Source organism: Onychomys torridus, chromosome 15, assembly GCF_903995425.1.
Source record: "Onychomys torridus chromosome 15, mOncTor1.1, whole genome shotgun sequence".
Classification (NCBI taxonomy): Eukaryota; Metazoa; Chordata; class Mammalia; order Rodentia; family Cricetidae; genus Onychomys; species Onychomys torridus.
This window is the reverse complement of record NC_050457.1, coordinates 77998439-78019269: the sequence shown is the minus strand read 5'-3', so window position 1 is coordinate 78019269 and position 20831 is coordinate 77998439. Positions and strand designations below refer to the sequence as shown.

At 38.6% G+C, this 20831-nt stretch overlaps 1 protein-coding gene across 1 annotated transcript in view; it reads left to right on the top strand.

Annotated features, from left to right (window-relative positions):
• Positions 1–11524: 11524 nt before the first annotated feature.
• The window catches only part of LOC118596292 (zinc finger protein 420-like), a 34326-nt gene continuing 25019 nt past the window's right edge, over positions 11525–20831 (top strand). The window contains exon 1 of the mRNA XM_036207098.1: positions 11525–11705. The gene's annotated coding sequence lies outside the window, so the exon portion shown is untranslated. The remainder of the gene's footprint in view (positions 11706–20831) is intronic.

Genomic DNA, 20831 nt, shown 5'->3' with positions numbered 1-20831 from the left:
GTTCTTCCTCTCCACAAGAGAGCTACCACTGTGTGTCCTATCTTTTTTTTTTTTTTATAGATTTTCTGTTCTGTTTTCTCATTGGTTCTCAACCCAGCCACATGACCTCCTCATCACTGCCTGTTTGTACAGACCTCCAGGTACTCTATGGTTGAGATTAAAGGCATGTGTCACCATGCTGGCTGTGTCCTTGAACACACAGAGATCTACCTAGCTCTGCCTCCCAAGTGCTGGGATTAAAGGTGTGCACCACTACCGCCCAGCTTCTGCTCTGGCTTGCTCTGACCTCAAGGCAACTTTATTAACATACAAATAAAATCACATTTCAATACAAATAAAACATTACTATATTTCCCCTTTTCTATTTTAATAAAAAGAAAAACAAGGAAAAAGTTATAACTAATAAAAGAAAAACTATATACAAAAGTACAATAACTATATATACCATATATACAAACAATAAATACCTTAAAAATGTCTAGTCCATTTGCATTTGACAAATTCAGAGAAAATAATTCCATTATCTATCCTATTTTGGTAAGTCCAAAATGTACCTGATTCACTTTCTATCCTAACTTATATTGCTAACTGAACTGTCTTTCAAATTTATACACTTACAACTCTTAGTGAGTTTTTCTGAAATCCTTAACAAAGATAATTATAACTATAACTAACTGATATTCAACTCCCTTGGAGACCCAAGAAGGAAATAATACTACCTAATTAAAAATAAAAACAGGAAATGCATGCAAGTAACTTCAAAAAAAAAAAATGTGAGTTGAAACAGCCAGCTGCCTGGACAGTCACCTGAGGTTTCTCTGCAGTGTTGGGGCATCATCTTCAGCCTATAGGCTCAGCATACTCTTTTGTGAACTAGGATATATACAAGGTCAACAGTTTGACCTCACATTTGGTGAGAGCAGTCCATGTACCAGAAACACCTGAATTCCGTTAGTGTCATGTCATGATTCAGGATTTTAAATTCTGGAAATTATTGATGTTTTTTCAATTCAGCTGTCCATTTTTCTTGGCTGTGTATATGTGGCTTCATCTTGGCATCCTGTTCTTCTCCACATCCCTCTATTAAATGCCAGTCTACTATTGAGAGGGGTGAGCTTAGTTATTCTTCAAGAAAAACTGTTTCCTCTGCTGTTCCATTGCACATCAGATGCCATCGGCCCACTCCCTGTTCAGCTGCCTTCTAAGTAAAGGGCACGGTACCTTTTACAGATTGAAAAGGCCACTCACTTCAGGGATGGTTCCTTATTGTCCTGGCTTCAGAAAATGCCTTTTGTTAAAGCCACAACCACACTTGTTTTGGCAAGAATCGGTAGTCCTTTGTTTCATGTCCTGTCTGTCCTGTTTATCAGCAGTTGATTCGAGGATACTTTGTTGTCCAGTGGCTAACTTTTGCCACAATGAAAATTAACTCCATATGCAATTTCTTCAATGCCCATATTTTCTCTGAAGTAGATTGGTCCTGCCAGGAGCCGACATGTCTCATAGTCATAGCAAAAAAGAAAAATTCCCAAGTTATTAAAACATTTAAATGCCATATTCTGTAGATCTCTGAAGGGTTTGAAGATGACCTGTCTATCTAAAATATATCTGTTTGATCTTGAAAACACACTTAATATGACTACAAGTTCAATTGTAATGTCTAACGACTAACTTTCATTTCTATATATTCTAATAGTTGGTAATACTAACATTCAAGGATTAGCAAATTGCATTACATTGTTAAATGAATGGTATAAATACAATATCTTGAGCAAGATTAGAAATATGTATATGTCATATTCTAACAATCTCAATCTAAATAATAATAATAATAATTTGTATAAAATATAAAACAATCCAATCCAATGTAAAGTATTTAAAACTAGTAATTGTCTTTCTTTGTCTTTTCTTTTTTTTTTAATAAGCACCTTTTGCCTACCCCTTTTCCTAACCCTTAACAACTTGTAACCAACCCTCCTAAACAATGAAAACTATCCCAGACCCAAAACCCATAAAAAGACCAAAAAACCACCCACCCCACACCACCCCTTTGGGAAGGTGGGCGTCGTATTCTTAAAATTGCTTCCTGCTGGGTATGGGCAAAGTTATCTTTATTCTGAAAAGAAAAATTTTGGGTTAATTGACAAATTCTAGGAAAGGTAACTATATTCTTTGTTATCCATAATGCCAAAGTTCAGGGTTTATCTCAAGTCCTTATTCAAATAGTCTTTGAAACTGGATCATCTCAACTAGCCATCTCAGAATTGCTCTAAGCACTTTGTAGTCCAAAGCTGATTTGTAGATGATGTTTGTCAGCTTAGTGATATTATTTTCCATGTGGAATTGTCGTTGTGGGGCCCCATCTTCTTCCTGGAGATTTCAGTTGATGTTAGGCCTGGCCGTGATTTCCTGCAGAAAACTGAAAAGAGACTCAACACAAAGACATGTATAGGCAGCTAATCGAAAGCCTTTTTTCTAGAATTAATTAGTACTCTATATGATCATTATTATCTTAACAAAGTTTAAAATATATATATCTTGTAAATTTTGATATAAAATTCATACTTTAAGAAAAGTTTAAAGAATCAGAATAGAATCAAAGAATTGAGATTAGTAATAGAATAGTCCCTTCATTAATTTGGTTTTTGTCCTGTCCCATGTCAGAAGATGGCTCTTTCTTCTGGTATGATACAGGGAGTTTTCATTTTCCTTTTAACAACATGCTGGAGATTAAAGGACGAGAGAGCCATACTCCAACTCCAAAGGCAGCTTGAAACTTTAATTGAACTGGGACTACAAGAAGACCAATAGTATTAATTTTTTAGAGAAGAGCAGAAACAAACATTTAGGAAGATTTATGAAATTTTGTAGATGATATACCAATAGACCATTTTACTCTTTTTCGTGGGACAGATGATTTCTCCTTTTTCTTCAGTTGTCTCATTTGTCCAGTGTTCTTCATATCCCTTAGCCTTCATTCTCCTAAAAGACAAAAACAAAAACCTTTCCCCAAGATTAATTTTGGGGAGGTTCCCTTTTGGCAAGTTACATCTGATTAAATGAAAAGGCATGTATTAATGGTATAAGTGAGTTTAAACTGGATGGTCATGTTGGTTGATGAACTATCACCTCCTCTAATTAAGAGGTCTCTCTTGTTCAAATTGAACCTTTATCAATTTTGATGGTACCCACAGCTTATCTTTTCCTGCAGAAACAAAAGCAAAACCTCGTCCCCAATGTAACACATACCTTGGTTTCCATTCTGAGGTCAGCACATCCTTGAAGTATATAGGCTGATCTAATTCTGTAGTTTTTTCTATTAACCAATGTCTCTCTGCAGCTGTTGTTCCTTTCTCATTAGCACTCAGAAAATTCAAAGTTAATAGAGCATTGTGCAGTCTATTTCTGGGGGATTTTGTTACCCCTTTCTGTTTATTTATCATGTACTTTAGAGTTCTGTTGGATCTTAATATAACTGCTTGGCCTGTAGGATTATGTGGTATACCTGTAATATGCTTTATATTATAATAAGCAAAAAACTGTTTCATTTTAATGGAGACATATGATGGAGCATTGTCAGTTTTAATTTGTGCAGGTATACCCATGATGGCCATAACTTCTAGCAAATGAGCGATTACAGAATCAGCTTTTTCAGAACTCACAGCAGTCGCCCATTGAAAGCCTGAATAAGTATCGATAGTATGGTGTACATATTTCAATTTTCCAAATTCTGCAAAGTGAAACACATCCATCTGCCAGATTTCATTCCTCTGAGTACCCTTTGGGTTACATCCTGCTTTTAATGGTGTCTGATTGTGGAAGGAACAAGTAGGACATTTCTTTACAATTTCCTTGGCTTGTTGCCAGGTTATGGAAAAATCCTTTTTTAAACCATGATGTTTCTTATGACATTCTGAGGCATCCAGCACATTTCCTAACATTAACCATAACCATAACCCTAACCCTAACCCAAGCTAACCCTAACACTAACACTAACACTAACACTAACACTAACCCTAAAACCCTAACACTAACCCAAAACCTAAACCTAACCCTAACCCTAACGCTAACTCTAAGCCCTTGTCTAACGGTAACCCAAACCCTAACCCCCTAATGCTAACCCTAACCCTAACCATACCTCTACACCTAAACATAACCATAACCATACCCTACCCTACACCTAACCGTAACCCTAACCCTAACCCTATGCCTACCACTAACCCTAACACTAACACTATCCTACCCCTAACCCTAACCCTACACCTAACCCTAACCCTAACCCTACCTCTACCCCTACACTTAACCCTAACCAAAACCCTAACCTAACACTATCCCTAACCCTAAACCTAACCCTAATCCTAATTGCTAATCCTAACCCTATCCCTAACCCTAACCCTAACACTCTAACCCTAACCCTAACCCTAACTCTAACCCTAAAACCCTAAAACCACAACCACAACCCCTAACCCCTAACCCCAAACTCCAAACCCTAAACCCTAACAGCCACCCTAACCCTAACCAGGCTCTGCCGTCTTCCTGCACTCCATAGTCATTTCCCCTTTTTCCTCCTGGGCACGATGTAAGTAACTAGCTAGCTTGTATAGACCACTAAACTATGCTATGATTTCCTGTCCCACAGGTGGAAGGGTATCCAGAATATTAACAAGTAAAAAGAGATTTAAGGACACAAAAGGAAATATTTTTTCTGTGGTTTCACATTGAGATCAGATGAACTGTCAATACTTTTTTAACTGGTTGTCACAGGGACTTCATACAACCAGGAAAGATAATAGGTCTTTCTCCAATCAGAAGGCTGGGTGATGGCTCCATTGCTTTAGGAGTTTTTTTTCCTGAAATTCAGAACAAACTCTTGGCAAATGTATAATAATAAAAAGAGTAGGCTTTATAAAAGCTGAATACTTAGAGAATAATGGAGCTAGGAAAATGTCTTTACAAGCGCTACTGTATGCCAACATGTGAGCAGATTAAAAAAACAAAAACAAAAACCAGCTGCATTATTTAAGGTTCTCTTCATGAACAAGACTGGTAGAATGAGTCTTTCCATGTACGTAGAAAGTGAGTTTATTATAATGTCTCACAGGTACAGGTAGTCCAACAATGGCTGCTTACCAATGGAAATGTGAAGAATCCAGTAGTTGTTAAGTCTATGAGGCTGGATGTCTCAGCTAATCTTCAGTATACACTGGAATTCCAAAGAAGTAGGCTCTAATGCTAGTAAAGGAATGAGCTTGGTAGTCAGGGCTGGGGCAAGCAGGCAAAAAGAGAGAGCTTTCTTCTTCAATATTCTTTATTTATGCCAGCTGCTACCAGAAGGTGCAATCCAGATTAAAGGTGGATCTTATTCCTTGTTTGTTTGGGTTTTTGTTTGTTTGTTTGATTGGTTAGTTGGTTGTTGTTGTTGTTGTTGTTTTCCAGACAGGGTTGATCTGTATAGCCCTGGAACTCATTTTGCAGACCATACTGGCCTCAAACTCAGAAAATATGATTGCCCCTGCTTCCTGGGTGTTGTGATTAAAGGTGTGCACCAAGCAGCTAAAGATGGATCTGATCACCTCAAATGATTCAGATTAAAGATGAGTCTTTACCTTCAAAATCTTTAAGAAAGATCCTTCACAGGTGTACCCAATTCTTTGGGTTTTAGTTAATTACAGTCAGTTTGACTACCAAGAATAGTCATCAAACAGCTAAGACAGAAGAAATGAAAAACATTTCTTACCTGCAGGAGGCAAGGAAAGTATGGGAGTGATTTCCGAAACAATGCTTTTCCTGAATGAAACATAGGAAAACTTTCAGCTACACCAGGTCTTACTATATTGCCAAAGTTGACTCTAAATTTCTGGCCTCAAAGAATCCTTCGGCCCCACTCAGTTTCCCAAACATGGGACTTAAGGCTCCAATCTAAGTATCGCAATTTTAAATCTTATGTCTCAGAATGTCAGCACCAGGACAGCAGTTAGCAATTTTTACTCAAGTCCTTTCTATCTTGAGGGAAATTGAGATTACAAAGGGCTCCTCTGGAGATGTCAAAACTTTAAATCCCAAGATGTCACACCTTTCACTTTGTGCCTGGACTCTGGAACCTCAAAAATGACTCTACTTTAAGGCTGCAGAGATAGCTCAGAGGTTAAGAACACTTGCTACCCTAACCTTAGCCCAAACCCATCTCCTACCTATTGTATTTCAATGTACATACTAAAATTGTTTCTCTTCGTGTGTGTGTGTGTGTGTGTGTGTGTGTGTGAGAGAGAGAGTGTGTGTGCACGCGCACATGTTGTGGTATGTGTGTGTGTGTGGATGTTTTATTTGAATGCATGTCTGTGCAAAACTTTCTTAAAATGTCTGAGGAAGCAAGCAGGTGATTATAGTGATATTTTATTTTTATTGAAATGTGATTTTATACTATAGTGATATTTTATTTGTATTGAAATGTGATTTTATTTGTATGTTAATAAAGTTGCCTTGAGGTCAGAGCAAGCCAGAGCAGAAGCTGGGCGGTAGTGGTGCACGCCTTTAATCCCAGCACTTGGGAGGCAGAGCTAGGTAGATCTCTGTGTGTTCAAGGACACAGTCAGCATGGCAGACACATGCCTTTAATCTCGATACCAACCATAGAAGACCTGGAGGTCTGTACAAACAGGCAGTTACGAGGAGGTCATGTGGCTGGGTTTACAACCAATGAGAAAACAGAACAGAAAAACTATAAAAAAAAGATAGGACACACAGAGGTAGCTCTCTTATGGAGAGGAAGAACAGCAGAAACAGTGAAGGGTAAGGTTTTCCACTCTTGCTCTGACCTCGTGGTTTTTAACTCTGCAATTGGTTCTGTGTTTCTTATTTAACAAGCCAGTTACATCTACAATTGGTGCCCAATGTGGCAAGATTCACTAAAAAAACCGCTTGCCTTGGCAGTGGGTCCAGCTTCCCGCCTGGGCGGGGCCGGCTCCCTAGCTCTGGAGCTCCGGCCTAACCTGGGCCTAGCCCTGGCCTAACCCAGGCCTAGCTCACCTTAGGACTCAGGCCCAACCTACCTTAGCTGCAGAGAGACATTGGTTAATAGAAAAAACTACAGAATTAGATCAGCCTATATACTTCAAGGATGTGCTGACCTCAGAATGGAAACCAAGGTATGTGTTACATTGGGGACGAGGTTTTGCTTTTGTTTCTGCAGGAAAAGATAAGCTGTGGGTACCATCAAAATTGATAAAGGTTCAATTTGAACAAGAGAGACCTCTTAATTAGAGGAGGTGATAGTTCATCAACCAACATGACCATCCAGTTTAAACTCACTTATACCATTAATACATGCCTTTTCATTTAATCAGATGTAACTTGCCAAAAGGGAACCTCCCCAAAATTAATCTTGGGGAAAGGTTTTTGTTTTTGTCTTTTAGGAGAATGAAGGCTAAGGGATATGAAGAACACTGGACAAATGAGACAACTGAAGAAAAAGGAGAAATCATCTGTCCCACGAAAAAGAGTAAAATGGTCTATTGGTATATCATCTACAAAATTTCATAAATCTTCCTAAATGTTTGTTTCTGCTCTTCTCTAAAAAATTAATACTATTGGTCTTCTTGTAGTCCCAGTTCAATTAAAGTTTCAAGCTGCCTTTGGAGTTGGAGTATGGCTCTCTCGTCCTTTAATCTCCAGCATGTTGTTAAAAGGAAAATGAAAACTCCCTGTATCATACCAGAAGAAAGAGCCATCTTCTGACATGGGACAGGACAAAAACCAAATTAATGAAGGGACTATTCTATTACTAATCTCAATTCTTTGATTCTATTCTGATTCTTTAAACTTTTCTTAAAGTATGAATTTTATATCAAAATTTACAAGATATATATATTTTAAACTTTGTTAAGATAATAATGATCATATAGAGTACTAATTAATTCTAGAAAAAAGGCTTTCGATTAGCTGCCTATACATGTCTTTGTGTTGAGTCTCTTTTCAGTTTTCTGCAGGAAATCACGGCCAGGCCTAACATCAACTGAAATCTCCAGGAAGAAGATGGGGCCCCACAACGACAATTCCACGTGGAAAATAATATCACTAAGCTGACAAACATCATCTACAAATCAGCTTTGGACTACAAAGTGCTTAGAGCAATTCTGAGATGGCTAGTTGAGATGATCCAGTTTCAAAGACTATTTGAATAAGGACTTGAGATAAACCCTGAACTTTGGCATTATGGATAACAAAGAATATAGTTACCTTTCCTAGAATTTGTCAATTAACCCAAAATTTTTCTTTTCAGAATAAAGATAACTTTGCCCATACCCAGCAGGAAGCAATTTTAAGAATACGACGCCCACCTTCCCAAAGGGGTGGTGTGGGGTGGGTGGTTTTTTGGTCTTTTTATGGGTTTTGGGTCTGGGATAGTTTTCATTGTTTAGGAGGGTTGGTTACAAGTTGTTAAGGGTTAGGAAAAGGGGTAGGCAAAAGGTGCTTATTAAAAAAAAAAGAAAAGACAAAGAAAGACAATTACTAGTTTTAAATACTTTACATTGGATTGGATTGTTTTATATTTTATACAAATTATTATTATTATTATTTAGATTGAGATTGTTAGAATATGACATATACATATTTCTAATCTTGCTCAAGATATTGTATTTATACCATTCATTTAACAATGTAATGCAATTTGCTAATCCTTGAATGTTAGTATTACCAACTATTAGAATATATAGAAATGAAAGTTAGTCGTTAGACATTACAATTGAACTTGTAGTCATATTAAGTGTGTTTTCAAGATCAAACAGATATATTTTAGATAGACAGGTCATCTTCAAACCCTTCAGAGATCTACAGAATATGGCATTTAAATGTTTTAATAACTTGGGAATTTTTCTTTTTTGCTATGACTATGAGACATGTCGGCTCCTGGCAGGACCAATCTACTTCAGAGAAAATATGGGCATTGAAGAAATTGCATATGGAGTTAATTTTCATTGTGGCAAAAGTTAGCCACTGGACAACAAAGTATCCTCGAATCAACTGCTGATAAACAGGACAGACAGGACATGAAACAAAGGACTACCGATTCTTGCCAAAACAAGTGTGGTTGTGGCTTTAACAAAAGGCATTTTCTGAAGCCAGGACAATAAGGAACCATCCCTGAAGTGAGTGGCCTTTTCAATCTGTAAAAGGTACCGTGCCCTTTACTTAGAAGGCAGCTGAACAGGGAGTGGGCCGATGGCATCTGATGTGCAATGGAACAGCAGAGGAAACAGTTTTTCTTGAAGAATAACTAAGCTCACCCCTCTCAATAGTAGACTGGCATTTAATAGAGGGATGTGGAGAAGAACAGGATGCCAAGATGAAGCCACATATACACAGCCAAGAAAAATGGACAGCTGAATTGAAAAAACATCAATAATTTCCAGAATTTAAAATCCTGAATCATGACATGACACTAACGGAATTCAGGTGTTTCTGGTACATGGACTGCTCTCACCAAATGTGAGGTCAAACTGTTGACCTTGTATATATCCTAGTTCACAAAAGAGTACGCTGAGCCTATAGGCTGAAGATGATGCCCCAACACTGCAGAGAAACCTCAGGTGACTGTCCAGGCAGCTGGCTGTTTGTCAACTCACATTTTTTTTTTTGGAAGTTACTTGCATGCATTTCCTGTTTTTATTTTTAATTAGGTAGTATTATTTCCTTCTTGGGTCTCCAAGGGAGTTGAATATCAGTTAGTTATAGTTATAATTATCTTTGTTAAGGATTTCAGAAAAACTCACTAAGAGTTGTAAGTGTATAAATTTGAAAGACAGTTCAGTTAGCAATATAAGTTAGGATAGAAAGTGAATCAGGTACATTTTGGACTTACCAAAATAAGATAGATAATGGAATTATTTTCTCTGAATTTGTCAAATGCAAATGGACTAGACATTGTTTAGGTATTTATTGTTTGTATATATGGTATATATAGTTATTGTACTTTTGTATATAGTTTTTCTTATATTAGTTATAACTTTTTCCTTTTTTTCTTTTTATTAAAATAGAAAAGGAGAAATATAGTGATATTTTATTTGTATTGAAATGTGATTTTATTTGTATGTTAATAAAGTTGCCTTGAGGTCAGAGCAAGCCAGAGCACAAACTGAGCCTTTAATCCCAGCACTTGGGAGGCAGAGCTAGGTAGATCTCTGTGTGTTCAAGGACACAGCCAGCATGGCAGACACACGCCTTTAATCTGGATACCAACCATAGAAGACCTGGAGGTCATGTGGCTGGGTTTACAACCAATGAGAAAACAGAACAGAAAATCTATAAAAAAGAAAGGACACACAGAAGTAGGTCTCTTGTGGAGAGGAAGAACAGCAGAAGCAGTGAAGGGTAAGGTTTTCTGCTCTTGCTCTGACCTCATGTTTTTTAACTCTGCAATTGGTTCTATGTTTCTTATTTAACAAGCTGGTTACATCTACAGGTGATTGATACCCTGGAATTGGAATGAGCTGACATAAAGGTACTGTGACTGAAATACAGGTCCTTTGAAAGACAAGCCAGTACTCTTAATCACTGAACAATTTCCATTCTTAAAACTTTTCTAACCATAAAATATGACCCACTTATGGGCCACATATTTTACTAGATAAGATCAAGATTTGTTTATAATTTCATTCGATTTTATTTCTTTTAACCTTTTAAAAATTATTTATTGTATGTGTACAAATGTTTTGCCTGCATGTACATATGTGCCCCATGTGTGTGCCTAGTGCTTGCAGAGGTCAGAAGAGGACATTGGATACCTTGGAACTGGAGTCAAGAATATTGTAAGCCACAATGTAGGTGCTGGGAATCAAACTCTGGTCCTATGCAGAAGCAACAAATACTCTAAAGAGCTGAGTCACCTCTCTAGATGTATTTTTTTTTTTTTTTTTTTTTTTTGTACCTCCTGCATTGTAGGCAAGTGTCCTATCACTAAATTATCTTCCTATCACTTTGTACTTTTCACTGAGGGAAAAGTCTTACTAAATTGTCCAGCTAGGACTTGAAGGCGTGCCTTTGGCCGGCATTCTTGCTGCAGGCTCCTGTGTAGTTTGAGTGTACAGGCCTTCACCACCATGGCTGGCTTCAAAAATCATTTTTTAAAGGGTTAGGAGTGAATTCCCATATTTTTTATTGTTTACTTTCAAGAAAGATTGAGTTGATGTCAATTTTCCATGCTATAATAATCATATGTAAGTAGGCATATGGTTGTAAACCACAATAACCAGAAATAATAAGTAAAACGAATAAAACAATTATTGTCAAAGGTTTTAATCACATTCAAATATTTCAATCAGTTCATTTTGTCATTTGGGGAATTAAAAATAAACATGATATTTATCTGTAGTTATTCAGTGTGGGGAGACTGGTTGCTTGTATGACACCCTCAATCTCAAGAAGCAGAGCTAAAAACCCAGGAAATACTGAAATCTTTACAAGCATTTCCTGAAATTCACTCTCACAGACTTGTGGGAAATGTAGTCTTGCCTGGTGTGACGTCACAAGCAAGGGCCGCGGAAATCTTGCTTTGTATTCTTTGTGTTCGCGTAAGTCCCAAGGGTCTTTCCTCGAGTTCCGGCCTCTGGATGTACTGTTCGCTGTCCCACAAGCTTGGGTTTGATTATTTGACTTGAAGGTATCTGCCAGCGCGGAGAGGAGCTCTGCAAGCCGGAGGCACTCTGCAGGTCGGGGGAGGTTCCAATGCTTACAGAGAGCGGAAATGTGGGAGGATATAAGGCAGATAGAACCCGTTTGGGAGGTTTTTGCGGTGACCTAGGCTGAGTTACCCAGTCAGGAAGCACAGGTCAGGAGTGGGGAAGAGGATGTTTGGAACAGTGCTATCTTTCAGTAATCGCTCCGTTATAATGTAGTGTGCTTCTAAGAATTGGACAGATGGCTCCTGTAGCCGAATCCGACACTGCTCTCCTCCTCCCTCCAGGCAGGGCTGTCTCAGCTGACTACCTGATCTTGGGAGGTATATAATGTGAGTTCATTTTCCAGCTTTGCTGTGGAGAGGTCACGTTACCAGCTTAATGAGACTTAAATGACTATTGTATTTAAGAGGTTCTTGGCGTATTTAACCAAGTGGAGTCTCTAGCCTGCCTAGTACTCTTTGTTTAACAGTTTATAAAAACAGTTTCTGGGGGCAGAGTTATATGAGGGAAGTTAATGTGTTGGAATGTCGTTCCATTTTCTTTGGAATAAATCATTACAGATTTTAAAAGCCAAGCCCCCCCCCCCCCCCCCCCCCCGCCTTTGAAGACAAATCCTCCAGGTACACTACCCTCTGACCTGAACTCTCATAACAACCCTTCCATATAGAGATAAAAGTTCCAGAAAGAGGACCACCTTAAATTTGCTTAATCCAAGCAATTACTGATCCAACACTCTAGAGTGAAAAAAAATTTAAATACTTCTCAGGGACTGTGTGATGTTGGAAGCTTTGGACCAATTTTCAGGAGAGGTGAGTTGGGCTGAGAAAGACAGTCACAGTCTCAGGAATTTTAAGTAATGCTGGAGGAGATTTAAGGTGTGGGGGGAGGGGCATGACCTGGTGTGCCTGATAAGTCTCTGTCTACAGTCTCGACTCACGCTTCTTTACATCTATCTATCCCCATTATCTATAGAGTATACGCTCTAAAATGACTCATCACCTAATGTGGCATCTAAGTACACTGATGCTCCATGTACATGACAATTCTTCCTGGAAAGGTGTGCCAATATATTTATACTTTATCTAAAAGGTGAAAAATCAATTAAAAGAGATCTGACTTGCTCAGGGTCCCAAGATTTGTACATAGTAGATTCCTAATGTCTTGTTCTGGTTTTACATATTTTGCCACATTTAATTAAGTTATGCCAAGTGTTCATTTGTCATGAGTCTGTTTTGTAGCATTAAAGTACTTATAACCACCTTATCTTTATTACTAATATTTTCTATGGATTATATAATTTTTATAAGGAAAATAACCCTGACACCTATCATTTACTATATATCTCTGATACGCAGGAAAGTAATAGTATCCTATTATACATTATTTAAATAAGGAAAAATATATTGCCTGATGCATATGAAGAAAACAAGTTTCTTAAAATCTATTACAGTAACATTCTCTCCAGTTACAAACCCGTTTTATGGGTTTTTTCTGCATAAGTAAAATTTGTGTGCAGCCTGACAGCAAGACATTTGGGAGGCAGAGGCAGGATAATCAGGACTTTAAGATCATCCTTGGCAGGGCTGAGGTGTAGCTCACTAGTGGATCCCTTGCCTAGACCATAACTCTAGCATGTGCAAGTCCCTGGGTCAATCCCTAGCACTGTGGAAACAAAAACAAACAAACAGAAAAACAGCTATGGAAGTGTCCTAATTAAAAACTATCTTTGGCTATGTAGTAGGTTCAAGGACATTTTGGACTATAAGAGACTAGCCCAAAAGCGAAGAAATAGCCACATCCATGATGTACATGCCTTGCAATGGAATATATTTAAATCATATTTTCTAATGTTTGAGCAAACCTAGTCAAAAGACAAAGTATAGTTCATTGTTGAAGCAAATTGTACAAGCATTCAGACACAGGAGAAACTGACATTGGGTAACATTACTGAAAGACTATTCTGTAAGAAATCTATATAATCATGTGTTACAAGACACATACTTTCCATGATGCTTGGGAAAATGTGTTGCAGTGAGGTGTGGAGTCCTATGTAGAATCCCTGCACTAACAGAACAAAAAGTACAATGTATTTTTATAACATTAAGTTTAGTAAAGACAATATTTATTTTGTTTAAATTATTAAACAGTATCTTTTTTTTTCCTCTTTGGGTGTCTACCACGCAGCTCCCAAATAAATACACAGAGACTTATTCTTGCCCAGCCTTAGCTTGTCTTGTCTTGCTTCTAGCTAGATTTTCTAACTTAAATTAACCAGTCTTTCTTTGTTAATGTTTTGCCTCTGGACTTTTCTTTATTCTAAAACCTTTCTTTATTCTATGTCTTTCTTCCCTTCTTACTCTGTGGCTGGTTGTGTGACTGAGTGGATGGCCCCTGGTGTCCTCCTCATCTTCTCCTTTTTTCCCTCCTAGCTTTTCTTTCTCTCCAGCCTAGATTTCTTCTCCTATTTATTCTCTCTACCTGGCAGCCCTGCCTATCCCTCTCCTGCCTAGCTATTGGCCATTCAGCTCTATATTAGACCAATCAGGTGTTTTAGGCAAAGTAACACAGCTTCACAGAGTTAAACAGATGCAGCATAAAAGAATGCAACACATGTTTGTATCATTAAACAAATATTCCACATTATAGGCGAATATAACAATCTTAAACTAATGTTTCACAACATCTTTAAATAGCATGGCATACTATTCTCCATTATTATACTCATAGATGCATTTTTAGTGAGTCCTCTTTGCACCTCCTTCAGCTATATTTCCCCACACAAGGGCATTTTGGTGCTTTCCAGTTAATGTATGGGGAGAAGCAGGGGATTAAGGCCAAACAAGTTCTTATTCACTCCATCTAACTTTTCTCTTAGTTATATTTCCAGATGGCTTTTGAAATCTCCAAGAGTAACAAAAGTTGAACAAACCTCTGAGGAATTGTTATTTTTCATCTTTTTTCTACATTTATGTGCTTTTAATTGGATCTATGATTTAAAATTAAACCTAAGAAATAGTAAAACAGAGCTGGGTCAATAGGACAAGGACAGGATGGCTGTGGTGATGCATGCCTTTGATCCTAGGATTCTAAAGACAGAAGCAGGTGACTTTATAGCCAACATGGTCTACATAGTAAGTTCTAGACCTGCCAAGCATGCATAATGAGGCCCTGTCTCAATAAAAAAGTTTATCCTCAGCTACAGAGTGAGTTTGCAGCCAGTTTTGCCTATATGAGACCAGCCCTATCTAAAAAAAGAAAAGAAATTGTGAAATACTTAAAGTTCATGTCTATAAGGGAGTCACCACTGACATGTAATCATAAGCAGGTGTTGTGCCACAATATTTCTGGGGAGACTAAATGCCTCTCCACCCCAGATAGTGAACTAATGAGAGATCAAAGTAAGAATAACACCAAAACCCAACTTGGTGAACCAATGAGTTTCCCTTGAGTTAGTTACTGAAGTGTAGGTTAAAGGTTACTTACAGGAGCAGAAATAACTCAAATACAGCTGCATCACCAAAACCCTATCCTAGCATGGGTAATGCCTCACAAAAGCTGGAAACCTTGAGCCCACTGCACAACTTGTAGGCAGTTCAACAGGGTGTTTCTTTCAGGTAGCTTAGGTGGTCTGAGCCAATTTCAGGTGACTGGGATGGTCTCTGCTTCTTCCTGGCTAAGTGGCTCAGTTGCTTCTTCTAAGCAGCTTAGTTTGTCTGAGAATGTCTCTCAGCAGCCCTTATTGCTTTTATATATGCCTGGGACAGAGGGGCCTAGTGTATCTGATGACTCTGAGGGACTTCCTAAAGCAGTGGTTCTCAAACTTCCTAATGCTGCAAGCCTTTAATATAGTTCCTCATGTTGTGGTTACCTCAATCATAAAATTATTTTTGTTGCTACTTCATAACTGTAAGTTTGCTACTGATACGAATAATAAATATCTGTGTTTACCAATTGTTTTAGGCAATCCATATGAAAAGATCATTTGCCCTCCCAAAAGGATTGTGACCCTCATGTTGAGAACCATTGTCCTAAAGCTTTTGTTTACGTACTTAACTTAAGGAGCTTCCCTGCAGGGTAGACTTTCACCTGTGTCTGAATGCTTGTACAACATGTTCCAACAATGAACTATACTGTGTTTTTTGCCTAGGTTTAGTCAAACATACATCAGTATATATGGTTTAAATATATTCTTCCATTGTTGGTTATACCCTTGAGCATAGATAGATTGTGTAGAAACCCATGGCCAGGACACATGCCCTAGGGAAGAGTACGCAGAAGCCACTACATACATTAGGAAAGCCATCTTAAACCAACCTGTCTCAGTCAAGCACCAGACGACTAAAGCATTAGTTGTGATCCAACCAGCACTAGCACAGGAACTGTCCAATGAATGCACTGCAAAATGTGCACAGCATGCTGAACAAAACAGGACTGATTGAGTGATTGAATTTTTCAGACAGGGTTTCTCTGTGTAACAGTCCTAGCTGTCCTGGAACTCACTTTGTAGACCAGGCTGGCCTCAAACTCACAGAGATCTGCCTGCCTCTGCCTCCCAGGTGCTGGGATTAAAGGTGTGTACCACCACTGGCTGGCTCCACACATTTTCCTAAATTCATCTCTCCATGCACAACATACAGCACAGTACTAGAATATATATAACATATATTCTCCTCACTCCTTTGCACTTTAATTCAGTTCATTCTTTAAAGACTTACCAGTAGCCTAAAATATATTCAAACCCAATGATTACTTTCTAGTCTTTGCTTGAATTTTCTACCATATTTAATGATATATTTATCATTTTCTTCTACAATACCATCTTAATTAGTTTTTGCCATGAGACACTATGGTGGCTAGTTTTATGTCAACTTGACATAAGCTAGAGTTATCTGAAAGGAGGAAAGCTAGATTGAGAAAATGCCTCCATAAAGATCTGGCTGTATGGCATTTTCTTAACTAGTGATTGATGAGGGAAGGCCCAGCACATTGTAGGTGATACCATCCCTGGGCTAGTTATCCTGGGTTCTATGTACAGGCTGAATAAAGCAGACTGATTAAGCCAAGATGAGCAAGTCAGTAAGCAGCACCCCTCCTTGGCCTCTGCATCAGCTCCTGCCTCCATGTTCCTGCCCTGTTTGAGTTCCAATCCTGACTTCCTTCAGTGATACAGTATGATGTATATGTGTAAGCCAAATAAATTCTTTCCTCCTAATTTGCTTTTGGTCATGGCATTTCATCACAATAGAAACCCTAACTAAGATAGCCACCATACAAGGCTAGGCCATTCTATTATAATGTTTTTGGGTTTCTTTTTGTTTTTGAGACAGGGTCTTATTATGTAGCCCTGGCTGATCTTGAACTCTATGTAGACCAGGTTGGTATTAACTTCACAGCTTACTTCCTAACTCTGTCTTCCTGAGTGCTGGAATGAAGGTATGTACCACCTCACTTAGTTGTTTGTTGAGACAGGGTCTGTAGGCAGTTGATGATAACCTTGAATTTCTGATCCTTCCACATTGCATATATATGTAATCCCACCATTTTCTAATGTTTTTAACTCAATTTCACAGGTTTGTATTCCTTACATATTGAATCTAAGATTTCTATCATTTTTCTATTCTGCAGTTCTTCCTGACTGAAACAGCCCTCTAATTTTGCATCCCTATCCCTTTATTTATAGCTTGAATGCCCTTTTTTAAATTAAAACTTATATATTATTTATCATTTGTAGTTAGAGTTTTCCTGCCTGGCCCACAGTCAGGACAAATCTCTCTTACCCGCCAGTCCCACACTCGCTCAGACCCAACCAAGAAAGCACACAGAAACTTATATTGCTTACAAACTGTATGGCCGTGGCAGGCTGCTTGTTATCTACCTTTTCTATCTTAAATTAACCCATTTCTGTTAATCTATACTTTGCCACATGGCGTGTGGCTTACCAGTGTCTTTACATGTTGCTTCTCATGGCGGCGGCTGGTGGTGTCTCTCCCCAGCCTTCTCCATCCCAGAATTCTCTTTCTTCTCTCTTGTCCCGCCTATACTTCCTGCCTGGCCACTGGCCAATCAGAACTTTATTTACACAGAGCACTATCCACAGCACTTCCCCTTTTCTTTTTTTTTTAAGGAAGGCCACTCCACGTAGTTAAAAGGGAGGTTTATTTTGTGGGGTAACTTACAAATGAAGGGGTAGGTTGCAGGGTCTGGCAAAGGTATAGGGTAGTCCGACGGTGTTCTCTGGAGAACTCTGCTCGGTCCACCTCCAGCGTCTGGCGTCCCGGAACCAAGAGAGCCACCTCCTCCTGCTCCTCTGTCTTCCGCTCCCTCCTCTGCCCCGCCTTATGGACGTGATCATTACTGAAGCCTCAGTGGAGGTTGGAACTTACAGGCCAATGCTGGGATGGCTATCCACTACAATCATTAGTGTTTTGTGAGCATGCATGTGCATGTAAGATGTCTGTGTGTGAGTGCAGCCATACATGTGCCATGGCATGCATGTTGGAAGTCAGAGGATAATTTTTGGAAGTTGGTTCCACTGTGGTTATTGGGGTTAGAACTCAGATTGTCCAGTTTATACAACAAACACTTTTTTTTGCATGTTATACTTTTAAATTTATGTTTAATTAGTTTATTTTTATTGGAAAATATTTCTCATATATTTTGATCATGATTTCCCCTCCCCCAACTAATTCCAGATACTCCCCACCCATTCAACGCCACACCATTTTTCTTTCTACTTTAGGAAAAAAGAGAAATAAAAAATAAAAGAACAATGAAACACACACACACACACACACACACACACACACACACACACACACCACAAAGACACAAAATCAGAAGCCAAAATATGTAGGCAAAAAACCAACAAGACAAAATAATGCCCAAATAAAACAATATGAGAAAAAAGTCTACAAAAATACCATTGAGTTTGTTTTGTGTTGGCCATCTATTGGTGGGCATGAAACCTACCCTTAAGTATGTTTAATATACCCGGTGAGACTCCATGGGAGAAATCTCATTTTTCCTTTGTAAGCAGATGCCATTTGGAGATATCTCCTTGGTTGCAGTGGGAACCCATGTCCACTACCCCTTCTCCACATTGGAACACCATCAGGTGTTGAATTTGTGCAGGGCCTGAGGATGTTGTGTCTGGAAGACACTGTTTCTTTGGAGTCATTCATTCCCTTTAGCTCTCACAGTCTTTCAGCCTCCTTTTATGTATAGCTTGGGCCCCGAGTGGAGGGATTTGATGAAGACATCCCATTTATGACTGAGTGTTCCAAAGTCTCTCATACTCTACACATTGTCCACTTGTGGGCCTTTGTGTTAGTTCCTATCTACTGGAAGAGGAAGCTTCTCTGATGATGGCTGAGTCAGACAATGTCATTAGGAGTCATTTTATTGCTATGTTTAGCAGTATAATATTTGGTTTCCCCCAGGTTCATGGCCTAACCTGTCTCGGATTCTTCTCCAGAGCAGAATCAGGTATAGGTTCCATCGCATGGAGTAGGCCTTAAATCCAATCAGAGAGTAGTTGGTTGCTCCCACAACATTTGTGCTGCCTATTGTACCAACATATCTTACAGGCAGGTCAGTTTTGTAGATCACAGGATTTGTAGCTGGGTTGATGGTTACCTTTCTCCTCTGGTTGTGTGCAGAGTACCTTCCAGTACTAATGAACACTAGTCAGTAGGGGTGAAACCTCTAGTTAGGTACTGGCTAGACTTCTCTGTGTTCAATGAGATATGTAAGTGTTGTCTTCAGCAATAAGGCCTTACTTTCAGTTTATGGAGAGCAACCAATAGTCCAGGCAATATCCTGAGATGTTAGGAAGTTTTCATAGGGCCCCTTTGTCCAGCAAATAAACTGGATATAACCCATTCTCAGCAATGGCTGTTTCACTTAGTGGCAAAAGATGTCTAATTGGGGTATAATCTCCCACATTATTTAGATTTAGACTCCATATATATATATATATATATAAAGCTTCTACATTGTTAGATTTCCAAATAGCCCCTCGAGTAGCCTTAGTGTTAGTTGGTCCTCCCCATATGTCCTCTCTTACTCCTTCCTTCTGTCCCTCTCCCCATTGAAGCCCCACACTCCACTCTTTCCTCGTCTTTCTGTAACTGTTTATTCCATTTCTTCTTCTTTGGGAGATCCTGTCCTCTCCCCAGCCCCTGACTCAATACCTAATCTCTGTTATATGTATTGAAGCATGCATATCAAGGGCTTAAAAGATAACATCCATATAAAAGAGAAAACCTACAATATTTGTCTTTTGGAGTCTGGGTTACCTCACTCAGGATGATTTTTTTTTCTAGTTCCATCCATTTACCTATATTAGTGAAGGTTCTCTAGAGTAACAGAACTTCTAGAATGAATCTCTCTCTCTCTCTCTCTCTCTCTCTCTCTCTCTCTCTCTCTCTCTCTCTCTCTCTCATATACATATATACCTCACAGGTATGCCTATATTTTTGGGTTTTTAGTTAATTCCAGATATAATCAAGTTGACAACTAAGAATAGCCATCACAAGTTCACCCCTTGTCAACTTGACACACAATCATATCTCCTTGTGTTGTGATTAATTTCCAATAACCAGGACATAATAACACCTAAACATACTGTATCCTACATATAATCAAAACACATTATATATTTAGCCAGGTCATAATTATATGTAGCATGATATAACCATCCCTCATACAACCACAAACACATTATAAATTTAGAATAGATGGCAATGTCCCTTGAGGGACATTCTTTTAGTATCTCAAACTTAAAGATGATAACCAGTGATAGTCTCTTAATTGATGTTACATCATATGATAACTAAATAGAGGAAAAGAAAACACAAATATCTGCACAAACACGCTGTTAACAAAATATGACAGAAACATGTCAATTATAATCCTCTTTTCTGCAACTGGTCGCATGGCCTCAGCTGGTATTTATAATTACCTTCCTCTGTGCCCATTCTGTATTTTTTCCACCTCATCATGTCTTGTCTCTTTTCCTGGAGGGGAGACCCATAACTTCATTTCTGATGGTTCTGTGCCCTTTGTTATCTTACCTGGATTAGGATGTTGTAGTTTCCCATTGACTTTAATCACAGGATATGGTAGTATCAAGAGGTTCCCTTAAACAGTCTCCTG